Source organism: Xenopus tropicalis, chromosome 1 (genome assembly GCF_000004195.4).
Source record: "Xenopus tropicalis strain Nigerian chromosome 1, UCB_Xtro_10.0, whole genome shotgun sequence".
Lineage (NCBI taxonomy): Eukaryota > Metazoa > Chordata > Amphibia > Anura > Pipidae > Xenopus > Xenopus tropicalis.
The window spans coordinates 124,115,150-124,129,958 of NC_030677.2; the positions used below are offsets into that span (position 1 = coordinate 124,115,150).

At 38.3% G+C, this 14,809-nt stretch overlaps 1 protein-coding gene across 5 annotated transcripts in view; it reads left to right on the plus strand.

Annotated features, from left to right (window-relative positions):
* Positions 1-2,535: 2,535 nt before the first annotated feature.
* The window catches only part of frem1 (FRAS1 related extracellular matrix 1), a 74,833-nt gene continuing 62,559 nt past the window's right edge, over positions 2,536-14,809 (plus strand). For 2 of the 5 annotated variants that reach the window (XM_002939090.5, XM_031890521.1), the window contains exon 1: positions 2,543-2,913. The gene's annotated coding sequence lies outside the window, so the exon portion shown is untranslated. Of the gene's footprint in view, positions 2,914-14,809 lie in introns of all 5 variants that reach the window. The other 3 variants (XM_031890525.1, XM_031890523.1, XR_001925426.2) reach the window with 3 other exon arrangements.

Below are 14,809 nucleotides of genomic sequence, written 5' to 3' on the forward strand. Positions count from 1 at the left end.
TCAGCCTCTGTATGATGCTCTTGACAGAGCTAGTGTCCATACACGAGATGCTTCATGATTCATATCCATATCTCATTATCCCATTTTCTACATCCAGTCTGGTTCTATTATGTAATTTCTTCCCAGTAAATCACAACTACATAATTGTATAGTATTATAAAAGAAATATATAGAATTTTAAAGGGAATCCAACAGAATTTTAGAAATCATTGCAAGTGAGTTTTATTCTGTCATAAGGTTTGAAATACAAGGATAATATTTCCAACCACTAATGTAAGTATAAAATTAACAGAATGCAGATTTCTCTTGTTCCGGAACATTGGAGTGCCTTTGGGCACAACTAGCCAGGATATTTGTATTCTGTTGTGTAAACAGAGATCTCCCATTTAACCTTTTCAGTAATCTCCCACATGTCATGGGATTTATTATACATTGCCCAGGGCTGTTTACTTCTATCTCCATAATGAAATACAAGCCACAGATTATGCTTTCATCTCTTCCCACAGCTTACTGCAATTCATTATTTGCTAAAGATTACCTCTTAGTCATGCTATGAATAATTAAATGGGAAACACAGATTATATGCACTGCAACAAAGAGTTAGTTCAGGGTAAGGGCATTTTGTTTTGGGCCATTTATAGAAATCAAATTTGTTGAGTCTAGAGAATATATTTTCTCCAAGTTTGTAAAAAAACAACACAAAAGATAAAAGGAGTTATTTACTAATGCCCCAGACACAAGTGCATGAGCAGTAAGGGGTGCAAAATCCCAACCATTAGTTATGCGCCTTACACCTAGTGCTGGATTAAGCATAGGTCTCTATCCACCTTGTACTTACTGGCAGTATCTAACTTGCGCATCAGAATGGCTTGCAAGTTAAGCAACCAGATGGGGGACATCTACGTGCCTCCCCACTCCACACCTAATAAATACAAAGCTGTATTCATTAAAAGATTGTTGGTCATTGTGCTCCATTTTGTAGAGCAGTGATCCCCAACCAGTGGCTTGTGAGCAACATGTTGCTCTCTAACCCCTTGGATGTTACTACCAGTGGCCTCAAAGTAGGTGCTTATCTTTAAATCTCTGTGTTGGAGGCAAGTGTTGATTGCACAAAACTCAGAGCCTTATTTAGGCTATCAGTCCACATAGGGGCTACTAAATAGCCAATCATAGCTCTTATTTGCACCCCCAGGAACTTTTTCCATGCTTGTGTTGCTCCCCAACACTTTTTCCATTTGAATGTGGCTCACGGGTATAAAAGGTTGGGGATCCCTGCTGTAGAGCAAGGACCTGAGTCTGCGCCACCACATGGTGGTGACAGAGTGCACAGTATAAATAACATGACAGCTTGTACCTGTTTTTTTGCACACAAGTACATTGTACTTTTTCCACTAAAGGTCAAGTGTATACTTTGCAAAAATGGGGGAGTGGGGTTTAACTGTGTCAGCTTTAGCTGCATTGTATATATTTGCCTCTTTATGACACACATATGTACATAGACCAAGTGGTTTCTACATATGTTTATTTAGGAGACATGGGCAATTAATTGACAGTGGGTGGCATATGCCTGCTGCTGTCTCTACTTCTAACCTAACACTAGTATAAAAGTAGGACCTTATAGTACCATATTAACCTACTGAGGTCAACTTATGTGAGCAAATCAGTGTACCTGGGTAGCCTGTTGTTATTCAACTGTAGGCATTTATCTGTGGTATTGTGAGGAGCTGCATCTTGAGCTATTAGAAAACTGAGTATTAAGACTCCATATTGAGACAACACAGGTAGCTGGTGTATCTTGTGCCCAGAGTAGTACTTGTTCCAGCTTCACTGTTTAGACATGTGTGTCTATTTTATTATTTAATACTAATTAAAAAACATTTTCTTGAAGAAAATGCATTAAAGTGACTACTGTACAGTGCTGTGTACATAAGTAGTGCTTTATAAATAAAGATGTACATACATACATACTCATACTGAACAGGCTGGTGTTATATTTTTGGGTCCCAACCCATTGGTTAGGAACTATTGGCTTGGAGGAAAAGTAAAACAGCCCTAATGCTACTTTAAAATAGGAAAAACACAGCATAAAAAAATTAATCAAATGTTTTAAGTTTTATTTTAATTTTTAGACATTTCTGACAATATAGGATTGACCATTATTTGATACTTTTGATTTCTTAATGCCCATCTTGTGTTACTGTTATGGCTTCAGAATTCACACTATATTTCTTTAACCCTCTTAACTGTTTTATTATGTTACTTAAAAACATAATATGGAATAAAAAAATGCAGTTACAAAGTATCAGCATTCTGAAACAAAGGAAAGTGAAGTTTCCAAACTGCCCCAAACCTATAATGTACCTCTGACATACATCTGTTTTTTCCCACTCTGTCCTTATCAGATGGCTTGGCTGGGGTTAAGCTGTGTTAACCCTCCAATATATGATCATGTGACAGTGACCTAGTGCAGCCTGGGAAGCTCTTGCACATCTTAACCCAAACAAATGGATGTGGGAGTGGGATTTCCAGCTGTGTCATTTGAGGAGGGAAAGTTTAGTTAGCAGCAGGCAGAGTGCATAGCAGGAGCTGATAAGGCACAGATCTCTCATTAACAAGTGCTCTGTGCGGTCCCAGCAGGAAGGGAATCCTGGCGTCCTGCCACAGTGCCTGCACTTACTATAAACAGTTCCCAAAAGTTTCACAAAGCTCTTAGTTGGGACTTGTGTTTCTTCTGGACTTTTTCAACTTGAACAAGTTTAGAAAAACAACAATCCAAATGAGAGGAGGGGGGAACAGTGGTGAAAAAAAGCACCGAACCTCTGGAATAGCCATTGTCTACTAAGGGAAACCAGTTTGTTACCAGTAAGAGCACAATGAGGAACTGGAGAAAGTAGCAACCTGTGACTAGGAACTGTGAGTATCAGAAAGAACATGAATGTTCACTTGTTCTAACTGTATTTGTACTTCTGCCTATCGCACTATGTGGCATCTGAAATGGAAATGTTTCATATCTGGGAATGAAGTGGGCTCAGCTCTTTATATAGAGATCCTGAATAGAGAGATGACAGTGCTGATTTGGAACAAAAAAAAGCTGCAAACTGAGTGGAACTTTTTTTAGGGGGATTTATTAACATTCGGATTTTCGTGGTTTTATCTTTTTTTAAAAACGTGACTAAACTCATTTCCACGAATGGCAGTCATTTACTAATAAATATGAATTGAAAAAGCACAAGTGGCCAAACATTTGCAGAAAAACCACTTTTTTATTTGCCGCACAAAAACATTGACTTTTTTTGTACTGTCACACAAAAGCCAGGGGAAAAAAAAACTCATCCAAATGCCATGGACTTTCCATGATCTCAACTGGTTTTAGCTGGTGCATTTTTGCATTCAGAATTGTTGCAGTTGTGTCGCATAATAAATTGCATCAATTCTTCATTTTTTTTTTCCACAGCAAAATCACATTTTTGGCGACAAAAAACCCGAACCAAGATATAGTAAATGCCCCCCCCCCATTGTGATTTTGGAATATACCAAGTGCTTTGACAAAAGCATGCACATTTATTAGTGTGATTAGGGAATCAATAATGTATCATTAAGGTTAATTCTAATATACTCAGCTGTTCAGTTTAATAGGGCATATACTATAACATATTTCGCTTTGTGCAAGGCATTGCGTCTTGGTCAATGCAAAAAACAAAAAGAGTTGTTGATTTTCACATAATAATGTAGATATTTAGTTATTGGAATGTAAGCATATATTAATCTGTCTGCAATAATACTAACCCAAGACATGTTGTATTAGATTGTCTACTTCTTTTTATGTAGTGTTAACTATTAAAGTTCTCTTACACTCTCTTACACCTTTTTTTAGATTTTCTGTATAAATTATAAATTACAGAAACTGCTGTTTCACCATATGCAGGCAATTAAAATGAGTTTGTATAACACTTCCCTAACCATGGGGCTAGTTCCCCTAAGGGTGCTTAGTGCAGGGGGCAAAGACTCAGCAAGTATACTCGTGGATGATATTTGTGCCTGTACTTTCATAAATTGTTAACCACATCATGAGCTAAGGGGCCCTGACCAAATATTAGTATACAGAGAGGAGGAGTTGCTCTCCAAAAGTCTAAAATCCTCAGCAAAATGGGAAGACCCTATCCAGAATTGTTACTGGATGGGCTTATGTTACGTAAGCATCTCCAAGTAAGTGTATACTATTTAATACATGTAAAAATCACAATTATTTTCAAATATCTACTGTGCAATGCAGCACAATTAATAATCAGTACTTTTGCTGCTTGCAATTGGAGAAATAGTCAGTGAATTGGTGTTGGGGTTTCCTTACAGTGTGTAGGGCTGCTTGTGTTTGGGGGGCATGAGGGCTTGAGATGCCATTTATGATTTAAGTATACTATTATAACATAAATGTTTATATGCAAAGTCCAAAGGACCATATTCAATATAGTTAGTGCAATTCAAAAAGGTTTTTTAAAATGGTATTAATGTAACAGTATCTTACCTTTTTTTCTCTGATGACACAATCCTATAGTCCAAGTGGCAATACCTATTTCTGCACACACAAACATAGATCACAAAGTAGCTGGGTATATAAGATCAGGTGTCTGCGTTCTGCCAAATGGACAGATGACTGGCTAGTTTGGGCACATACAGTTGTCATTGTCAACATCTCAACAACTGGACAGCCCATTGTCCATAAGGTTATGATTGTATATTTGCTTTGACAGTTGCTTATTGTGAGATGATTTGTGCTCTTTAACACATAAACCTAGTTTAGTACAACATTGGTGTCATTGTATGGCTATGTGGACCCAGGACAACAGTCAGTTACCAAAGACTAAAAGTTTTGTGTACACAATAACAATTATGTTTTGACTATGGGCAATACAGTTTATTCCTCATTTCTTTTTTTTCCACATCATTATTTTTGTCAGTAATAGACAGCTAAATTAATAATTGCAGTATGATGTAGTATGGCCAAAAGTTCTGGGCACATGTTAGCCAAATGTATCCAAAAAGCCCTTCTAAAATCATTTTTGCTCATTATCTCCACTGTCTCTGAGAGCACCTTCAGCACACACACTATTTATTGGGAAGATCATTTTGGTGAACAACCCCACACAAGTCTAACATCACTTTGATTAATAGAAAGTGTTGGCTGGAGTGGTGTAAAGAACTCAGGAGCAAGGCGACACATTATCTGAAATAATGAACAGCACTTTACAATCTGGCAGTCTGATGGATGAGTGTTTATATGATGGATACCAGAGCTCTACCTCTCTGAATGTGTAAAGCCAACTCTAAAGTTTAGTGGAGGAAGAATAATGTTCTGGGGCTGTTTTCTATGGTTTCTGCTAGGGCCTCTAGCTCCAGTTAAAACAAATATTAATACTTCAGCATACTAATGCACTTGTGGCTAAATAAAACTAATGGCACCAACAATGTTCCAGGGTCTTGTGGCCTTCTCAGAAGAGTAGAGTTTACAAAAAAGAAGACCAAAATATTGTTAATTCCCTTGGTTTCTGAATGAGATGTTGGACAGGGAGGTATCTGGGCACTTTGGGCCAAAAATGTATCCAGTGGCTGGAGTTACATAACATTTTATGCTCTTAAGCTCTTAAGGATTAAGCAATTTCAGGAAGATGCTCATATGAGAACTGCTATTGTTGAAAATATATTTTACTGGCAATAATATTGAATGGAGCATGCTCAGAATGTATGTATATTTTTATTTATATAGGGCCACTTAAGTATGCAGCACTATACAGCAAATATTGCTGTTTCTGTTAAATATAATTACCTGAAAACGTTGTTACTATCTGTTTTACAAAGCACTTGTGTATTTCCATGGCGGTGAAGGCAGACAGGACATTTTGTTGCCTGCACTTAATTTCCTCCAGTGTGTGTGGCAAAACATCTAAAGTTACTTCCTACCCACATTTATGTAACTCACCAGTGGCAAACATGTCACATAGGTACCACCAGCGATTTACATTAATGATGTTAGGAAGGTAACTAAACATTTTGTATCCTGCGCTGGAGAAGATTAAACGCAGGTAACAAAATGTCCCAATTGCCATCAGCCTTAGAATAAATGTTTTATAAAAAACAATAATGAAACTGCAGTAACCTGATGTGCTTAGAACAGTGATCCCCAACCAGTGGCTCATGGGCAACATGTTGCTCACCAACCCCTTGGATGTTGCTCTCAGTGCCCCCAAACCAGGTAGTTAGTTTTGAATTCCTGACTTGGAGGCAAGTTTTGGTTGAATAAAAACAAGATTTACTACCAAATAAAGCCCCCTGTAAGCTGATAGTGTGCATAGAGGCTACCTAATAGCCAATCTTAGCCCTTATTTGGCACCTCCATGAACTTTTATGATGCTTGTGTTGCTCTCCACGTCTTTTTATATTTGACTATGGCTCACAAGTAAAAAAGGTTGGGGACCCCTGGGTTAGAGGGTTGGGTGAGGATGCTCTTAAAAATATTGTTGCAGTGGAAATTGGTCTGTAGGCCACATCCAGAGAGGACAAACAGACAACAGCCCAACCCCATTGTGAAGTCTAAACCTTAGTCACCTGCAAGGCTGAAAAAAACAGATAAGTAAAATCAACTCACTAGAATCACGACAGGTGGCCATTGCCCACACAATGCTTATTGGCAAGGCCATGAAGCAAGTGGATTTTTGCAAGATTTGGACACACATGTTCGATTGGTCCTTGTGCAGGAGTTCATGTCACATGGTAAACCTGGTGACCCATTGTCATTAAGTTTTCAGACAGAAAAACTGAAACATCCTCATTACATTTTATTTAAAATGATGTATTGATGACCCAGAGATGGTTACTACTCTACATGAGAACTAATCCTCCGATATCACTCAGCTTCCATTTGTACAGCTTAGCTGAGGAGGCAACCAAAATGGAAGCCCATATTCAACCCTATGCATTTAAATAAGCAGAGGACTCTGCTTTCAAGTTATGGCTTGAGATTGTATGTGTTACACCTTTATCATTTTACCTTTTAGTGTTGTGTTCATTGTAAAAAAAGAAATGAGAATTCTACCTGCAAATTATTTACATTTTCAGGTGATGTACCCTCCCCCCACCCCACTTTGACCCTAATTATGATGGGCAAACCAAAAAAACTCACTTAAAAGCAGACAGTGGAAGGTTGTAAAACATGAAATCATTTGTTTTGTCTGTTGTAGCTGTTATTGTCATGCCTTTAGCATCAGCTCAAAAGACTTGGAATTCTCGTGTGGAGGGCTGGAAATTATAGCTGTGTGATCTGTTTGATTTTTAGATAAATGCAGCCGCCAGCTGTCTAAAGCAATTATGGCTGTGTAGTGAGCACAATGGGGATGTTCAGGCTTCATTTCATTTAGCAGATGCGTCATTTTTATGTTTTATGGTTACTTATCATATTATAGAGACTCATTCTTTATTTTGTGGATATAATCATGGTTGGTTTAACTTCTACAAATAAAATCCTGATTAGAAGAATAACTATAACATACCACAGTAACATAGTAACTTAGGTTGGAAAGAGACACACATTTATCACTTTCAACTACCTAGCTTCTATTTGATCCAAGGGAAGGAGTTAATAATATAACAAAGGCAGGGCTGTATTTATATATAGGCACCCAAGGGCCTGTGCCTAGGGCAGCAGCCTTAGGGGGGGCGGATCTTTGGTTGCAATTAATAAAGTTGAAAAAATAAAACCCTCCCCAGCTGCTGTCAGACCTACCAGTGTAAAGCTGGTGGCAGAGCTGGGGGGTAAGGGGTCTAGCATGTTTTCCGCCTCGGGTGTGATGTCACTTGTACCAGAAGTGACATGCACAGGAAGTGACGTCAGATGCAGCTGTATGCATGATGTCACTTCTGCCATCTGGGGGTGTACTTAGGTTCAGTGCCTAGTGCCTGAACAAAGGTAATAGTTAATGCACATGTGCATTGCTGTAATGGAAGGGCAGAAGGTAAGCATCCCAGGAGGAAGCAGGAAGGTGAAATTTCACCACTCTCTACTGTGGCAAGGTCTACTTTCACTTTTTCTGCAGCATTGCCAGCAACAGGCCAAGTGCAAGAAATATAGCGTTTTATACCTATTTTTGCATTTTATACCTAATTTTGCACTGGAAAATGAGCCTTTGTGTGTTTTAGCCAGGCAGTGGAGCTCCCTACCTTGTTTGCCTGAATAATTTGCAAGCAAAGGGGCTTCCAAGGGAATGCCCATGTACCACCCCAGCCCACACTTCATGAATACAGGGCCCAAATCTTTGTGCTCTATAGGAGCTAAGCACTAGACAGGGAGCAAAGTACAAAACCATAGTTCTTTACATATGAGCCCTTTGAATTTATATTTAAGTATTGCAGTACTTACTTATCTAATCTGTAGGCTGAACACTGGACAAATATAAATAATTAAGTTCTGTGCATAGATGTGCAGGATTAATGCTAGTTTTTCTCTTAGATTAGATTTATTTTTTTTCATCCTAAAGGTTCCTTATAATGCACATTATAGTGTTTTCATACACCATAGCATATAGCACAATAATTGTAATTTCTTTGTATTTAAAATGGCTACATCTATTGCAATAAAGTGTGTGTCCTTGGCTTACCCCAGCTATAGAAAATTATGTTTTTTATTAAAAATAAATAAATCAAATGGCTGAGCATATAGTTTAATGAATTTGTTGTTTAAAGCCTTCCTTTCAATGTGAGTGTAAAACCAAAAAAATGCAGCAAAACTGTGGCACACATAATCATTCACATATGTGTAGTACTTTGCATCATGAAAAGCAATTTAAAACAATAAATGGAGACAAGTACAATGTTGCTAATACTTTCTATAAAAATGCTTTTAATAAAAAGCTGCGTACAGCTGTCCCATTGTGGTCACGCACTTAACAAGATCTGAATGGACAAATGGCAAACCTATGGGAAGTGGGCTTGGAGATTAGCATTTTTTATTAGGCAGAATATTGAATTGATTTGAACTGTTGGTAAAGCTTTAAATATTTAGGTATACTATTGTAAAACACAAGAGCCATGAATGCCCCATAAATCCTTATAAATAGTGCCTATTGATGTCATTGGTTATAACTGGTGCTTATTGATGTCATTTGTGTCACATGACTCACTAAACCTTGTGTATTTTAACAAATAATGTACCCCATGTTGTAAAACAGAGGATATTAGAAGTCACCCTAGAATTTCATGACCTGTATAAAAGCACTCCACATTTTGCCTATGGTCATGGAACTCCCCAGCGCCTTATGATATATATTATTATATAATAATATTCTTTTATTTTACAATAGGGGGTACATTATTCACTATATTATTACCTTTTATTTATATAATACATAGTACATTAATAAAGTTTAATAATTTATAAAATGTATATACCCTTTCTTTGTACCTTTGTACAGAGAATACAGAATTATTTGTAAATTGTGTGCAGCATACCATCCAACAAAAAATTAGGGCAGTTGAGGCCACATTCTTATCCAGGCCACACTTTTTAAGTCCTATCACTCAGATAACCATGAACACTTTTCTGATTTATGTTTCAAGTGGCCCTACACAGGGACTTTGGGATTTGGGGGGCAGATGGCTTTGTGGAGAAAAGCTGAATAGGGAAAGTAAAAAAGTAAACTTTCAAGAGCTAAGTATATCCATAAAAACTAAGCTACTTGTCTGTCCTTTGGCTGTTCAGTGGCTATGTACGCTAACAAAGAGAGAATGCTAGAGAATAAGCCTTTGGTTTGTAGAACTACTTTTGCTCCAGGCTGAAGGCATTGGAAGAGTTGAATGGCTGCTAATTTCACCCAAGTAGGAGGAATGCTATTTCATTTTTACACATTGATTAGATTTAAAAATTGTAAGCTATTGGAATTGACATTTGCATCGCAAGTTATCACATTTTTATTAGGTTTACTTCTCCTTTAATACTAGGTATCAGTGCTAAGGGAACTCATAGAATGTAGAGGACTATTCTTCTAAGGGCGTATTTTAACAAACATATACTAGTGATGATATTTCTAATGATAACAGGAGTGAAAGTTACAGTATATAAGGTTATAATCAATAGCTTCATTGCAACTGTAAAAATGTATTTCTTCTTGCATATTGTTGTTAGTGGTTCCCCTGGTCAGTAAGAAAGATTGCCCGTCACCAGCTGTACTTCACCTATTAAAGGGTCAGTTCCCCTTCAGGCGGAAGTAAAACAAGGGAGCTATTTAAAAGGCTTCATTTACGTGATTTATGACTCCTTCCAGCTATGTCCTTAGTAAGTATCTGTAAAGATAATTTAATCCTGAAAATAAACTTTGTTTACTTGGGAAAAGCCCTTTAAACAAGCCACACACAGAATGTTTTGGTTGGCTTATTTGCTTGCTTTGCATCAAATTGCCCCCCATTGCTCCATTCCTGCAGCCATTTAATTATCATTCCAAATGATCTAAATCTAGTTCCTAAGATCTGATATCTGAAATAATATCATAATGCATAATGTATAGTAAAGCGTTTTTCTTTTTTACTTTTAATTCAGGGCAAATTGTTGCTATTCATTACTTGTACTTGCTCAACACCCAGTCCTGCACTTCTGTATAGTTGCATTGCATCCTGTCCCCTTTCACACAGTTGATCCTATTAATGAATGGGACCTACATATTCTTCTGAACTAGACAGAGGCTTCAGAGTTCCCAGAGCAGCCGACATCAATTCCTGCACTGCAATTGCTCCAAAAGCACATGTTACAGCAGACACCAAAATGGACACCAACTAGTCTTAGCTGCAACTACTACTACAGGTATAGGACCCATTATCCAGAATGCTCGGGACCAAGGGTATTCCGGATAAGGGGTCTTTCCGTAATTTGGATCTCCATACCTTAAGTCTGCTAAAAAATCAATAAAACATTAATTAAACCCAATAGGGTGTTTTGCATCCAATAAGGATTGATTATATCTTAGTTGGGATCAATTACAAGGTACTGTTTTATTATTACAGAGAAAAAGGAAATCAGTTTTAAAATTCTGAATTATTTGATTAAAATGGAGTCTATGGGAGACGGGCTTTCCGTAATTCGGAGCTTTCTGGATAACGGGTTTCCGGATAAGGGATCCGATACCTGTACAGTATTTCACATGCAACTGTGTCAATTTTAATGCATTGGCTGCAATTGCATCAGACACATCTCCCTGGTGACTGCAATTATGCTGAAATCATGGGGAATTAAAAATCATTGTGACTAAGCCCACTGCACTTGCAGTCATAAATGATACCTTAGGGGTATAGGAGTGAGGAAACCTTTTTCCCCCAACCATAAACATCCTTGCAAATCAGATGTGCAAATTAAAGGTGGCCATACACGAGGCGATTACGCTCGTTGTGCGATGAACGATTATATCGACAAACGATCGTATGGCGATCGAGTTCCCATACGATATGCCATCCACGGGCAACGATAATTCGGGAAAGATTTTGTCGCATCATTATCGTAAAATACCTACGATCGTACATCTACGTACGATCGATGTCGTTGCTGGCAATCGTGACATGCGCAGAGAACAATCGTTGAAAGACAAATGTCTGACACTCACACCAACTGGCAGATTTTATCGTTAAACGACCAAAATTTTTAAACCTGGCCGATCGATTTTGGGGACGATAATGTCGGCTCGTTTAGTGGGCCGACGATCGTTCGTACACCACCAACTATACGATAACTTAACGATAGCATCGGATCGTTCGGGAATCGGTCGTTTGTAAGTAAAAAATCGGTCCGTGTATGGCCACCTTAAGAGGCACAGAAAAGCACCTAGCACCATATTTCCAAATTCTGGATGAACACACTTTTAGAATGAGCACTAAAGGGTACACTTGTATGTGGGGTCTCTGTAAATTACCCTTACTAAGTTTATCCAGGTGCAGTAACCCATAAATATCAGAAAGGTAGCATTTACGGGACATCTGTTTAAAAGAAAAACTCGTATTCATTGCTATGAGTTACTGCAAATGGGCAAATCTAGAGCCTTTTATTTCATAAGGGGGATTAAGTATTGTTAAATGTGGGTATGCCAGAATGGCTGCATATACAATTGGATTTGAGACATGTATTTTCTTAAAAAAAAAAAACATAAGGACAGTGATTCCCATTTTATACATTTTCTCTATGTCCATGAACAAAAGGAAGAAAGTCCAGAAATAGTAGAATCTGGTGTATACACACGTTTATAGGCCATAAAAACAATCAGCGCACCAGAGGCCACCCCTTTAGATTAGAGGAACAGAGCTTCCATTTGAAGCAGCGTAGGTGGTTTTTCACGGTGAGGGCAGTGAGGTTGTGGAATGCCCTTCCTAGTGATGTGGTAATGGCAGATTCTGTTAATGCCTTTAAGAGGGGCCTGGATGAGTTCTTGAACAATCAGAATATCCAAGGCTATTGTGATACTAATATCTACAGTTAGTATTACTGGTTGTATATATAGTTTATGTATGTGAGTGTATAGATTGGTAGGTGTGGGTTAGGTGTGCTGGGTTTACTTGGATGGGTTGAACTTGATGGACTCTGGTCTTTTTTCAACCCTATGTAACTATGTATAGTAAGTAAAGACTCATAGGTAGGACCCTCTTTACCTTTTGCATTGGTTTGCACTCTTTGTAATAAAAAACTAAAATCTCTATCCAGAGTTGCAATTTATTTTTTGGTTTCTTGAAAGCTTGGTAATAATAATGAAGAAAAGGGATGGAGCAGTCAGTGTAATTTGAATTGAAATAATGAGCAGCAAACAATGCTGCACATACAGTAAAACAAAAAAGAAATAGTAATGAAGATGTATGTTGAAGATAATTAGTCAGCTTCTAGAACATACCACCCAGTTTCTAGCATCTGGAAGTCATTAAACCAGGATGTTGGGGTTATCTAGACAAATATACTGCTAGGCATAAGATCTTAATCTTTCATCAAATTCCTAATAGTTTTGGAGGTGAATGCATGTCTACAGGCTTAAGCCTTTCTTTTCCCATGCTGTGCTGTTTAGTCATGGGAAAAGATTGAATCTCCTCCATGCATGCTTGATAAAGTTGCTATTTTATTTAGAAATATTATAACCCTGAAGAAAGCTTGAAGGAAACCCAAACCTTATTTTATAAAGGAAAATACACACTACTCCTAGAATGTGCTCTGCCAAAATATGCAGGTTCTTTAAGGAAGGGGTGACTTTAGTTATAGAGGACTTTGGACTTTTTAGACACAGTTTGACATGTTTCTTCCCACAATGCAACATTTTTTCCTAGAATTCTTTTGTCATTGAGGATGCTAAATTGCACCTGGCACAAACTGACATTTTTTTGGCCAATTGAGCAATTTTATTCTATTCAGTTGTTCAGTACTTCTATTACTGGGCATTTCACAATTTTTGGCGTGCAACTTTATGGAAGGCATTAGGTTGCAGTTTGCATGGTGCAAGACAGTTGTGTCCATGGCCAAAGCCCACTAGGGGAACCCTGGAATTATTGTCAGGCCTTCACTGGCAGTACTTCCAGGGTTCACTTTTATCCATGCACGCAAATGCTTGCAATTCATCATGGTGTGCAATGCCAAAAGCATGTAGGACATGTATTTGTATCTTTACAAATAATGTCAATCTTGTAACCAAACAAAAACTTGTGGTTGTTTGTAATACTGCTGTTAACAATTAGACTAGTCATTGAATAAAAAAGGGTAAGTATGAAATCTGTTAAGATACAAGAGAAGCACTAATTGAAAGTACACAGCATTTGATACTGGGACAGGTCATTCAGTAACAGCTGACAGAATACAGTTTGGAAATCTCTAGATTTATTTACAAGTTGTTATGACCCACAAAGTACCCATCAGTATTGAGAGTTTGCTTATGGAAAATGCTCTTGGATTCTTAGAGGAGGACACAGATGGTTCTAATGGAGATATATCTTTCAAACAACATGTGGCCTGGCTATAATAGATGAAAATTATTTTCAGCTTGCTTCATAAATGACTTTAACAGACTATTAGGATGAAGCGGATTGTCTACTTTCCTCTGCCTGCATTATTTATACTGTGCGCTGGGCCCCCCTGCTAAAAAATATTCTGAGGTGCTCAGAGTAGCAAACCCTACCTGGCCCTGTCCCCTATCATGCATCCCCCTCCTAATTGGGAGTCGGTGGGGATTTATATGCAACAGAGGAAGCAGGCTTTTACGGTCTGGGTCCCCTTGTCCCCCCTGTTGCCCGTCTGCTTTCTCTATTGATATGCCACTGCATAATATCAGCCTTTGTGGAGCTACACAGACATGTACCATGTAAAGATTAGTATCTTGTCTTTGCCCATAGTTACTACTAAAGGTGCCCATACACCTTCAGATCTGCTCGCTTGGCGATGCTGCCAAGCGAGAAGATCTTCTCCCGATATCCACCACCTACGGGTGGGCGATATAGGAAAAATCCAGGCTAATTCGATCCAAACGATCGATTTAAAACGGGCCAAACGATCGATTTAAAACGATGGGTATAGGCAAAATTGGTCCCCGCTCCGACTAGATTTTTTAATCTGCCCGATCGATATATGTGGCCGATCTCAGGCCAGATATCGGTCGGGCAGGCCCGTCTGTAGTGCCCATACACGGGCCGATTAGCTGCCGAATCGGTCTAAGGGCCCGATATAGGCAGCTAGAATCAGCCCGTGTATGGGGACCTTAAGTTATTTGTTTTGTTTTTGGCAAGCACAGGTTTTTTTTTTTTGCAGCGAGAAAGAATA